Consider the following 1,881-nt stretch of genomic DNA (forward strand, 5'->3'; position numbering starts at 1 on the left):
CACTGCACTCCAGCCTGGGCGACAGAGTGAGACTCCGCCTCAAAAAAAAAAAAAAAAGAAAAGAAAATAGTGCTGTAATAAACATTCATGTGCGTGTGCCTTTATAGTAGAATGATTTATATTCCTACCAACTCAAATGCCCATCAATGATAGACTAAATACAGAAAACGTGGTACATATACACCATGGAATACTATGCAGCCATAAAAAAGGAATGAGATCGTGTTTTCTGCAGGGCCATGGATGAAGCTGGAAGCCATCATCCTCAGCAAAGTGACATAGGAACAGAAAACCAAACACTGCAAGTTCTCACTCATAAGTGAGAGTTGAACAATGAGAACACATGGACACAGAGAGGGAATAACACACACCAGGGCCCATTGGTGAGTTGGGGGTGAGGGGATTTAAGTTAATTCATTCAGATAGCACATACACACAAAAAATGGTAGCACAAAGGGGATCACAGAGCCTCTACCCTTAATATTATGGGTTGGCATTCTTTGTGACACTTGATTTGAAGAGGTTTTTATTAGTCTCAATGTGTTCTGCAACCCAACAGGTTAAGAATTAATAGAGATTATGCTGAAGCAGAGTAAGGGTGAATAAAATTGTATGTAAAAATCTATTTTTTTTCCCCAGTAAAGTAGGAATCAAGCTCATTTGAAAGTGAACCAATAAAAATGCACTAGAGAGGTAGAAGAAGGTGGAAAGAATATAGAACAGCTGCTGTGGAGAACTAGAGTCTACTCAAGATTAATTAAAGATATCAGTGAGTATCATTGAGGACTCACTGACTAATCCCAAAAGCAATATGTTTTTTAGAGGTCTTGTTAAGAGACACTATAAGTGGATAAGTATGTATCTCCTCTCTGTGACCTCTTTTAGGTAAAGAAGACTCATTTGTACACGTAAGTTGATTTGTTTCTTAACATTATATTATATAATTTTAGAACCCTGTCTTGCATTGCAATGATAAACCCAAATACAGACTTTCTATTAGAATATACTTTAGAATACCTGAAAATGTTTACATTAAAAATCCTTAAACGTTGGATAAAGCAAACAATTTCTTTGAAGTAAACACTTCACCAATCCTACAAATGTCACTGATCAAAGCCAGCAGTATTAGAGATTTAAGCTGAAACTAAGTAGCACACTGAAGCAAGGAAGATTTTTAAAGCCATAAAACCATAATCCTCTATTAAAATATGGGACTCCATTGCTTTGTCAAATTTGAGAGGTGTAGTTTTACTGGGAAGTCGATAAAAGCCTCAGAAGGAAGGTGACAGAGGACAACAGGTCAGAGTGTTTTTCGTAAGTAGAGAGAGGAAGAGTGCTTTGCTTGGTATTAAGCACTTTATTCTTTAGGGAGGCTTGTGAAATAAAAATAATGTAAGTGGATTCCACTTTTATCAGATACAAGTGATCTTACTATCTTTCGAAGTGTCAAATTACTTCACAATGAATGGAGCAGATACGTTGCTAATACTTCGAACCTATTTCTTGGACACCTGATATTATCCAGCTTACCGTTGGTTAAAAAAACGCATTTATGTGGAGAATAAAGTATGCTATAAAATCTTGAGCAATAAGAAATGAATATAGAGAAGAGTCTATCAAAATAGCTATATACCCAGTAAATAGCGAGATAAACACTGGAAAGATTGTATACTTTCAATTTTTAAATGGAATATTATATATATACACACATATATATTTTATATTAGATGTATATTTGAAAGATATCTTTAACAAAAATAAATATTTAGTAAACAATTTGCCACACAATACTAAAAACAGTAAAACTTATTTACTGAGACACGTATTAGAATGGCCAAAGCACAGAGTATGATGAAACCCAATGCTGACAGAAACGTGGAG

Source organism: Mandrillus leucophaeus, unplaced genomic scaffold, assembly GCF_000951045.1.
Source record: "Mandrillus leucophaeus isolate KB7577 unplaced genomic scaffold, Mleu.le_1.0 Scaffold16, whole genome shotgun sequence".
Classification (NCBI taxonomy): domain Eukaryota; kingdom Metazoa; phylum Chordata; class Mammalia; order Primates; family Cercopithecidae; genus Mandrillus; species Mandrillus leucophaeus.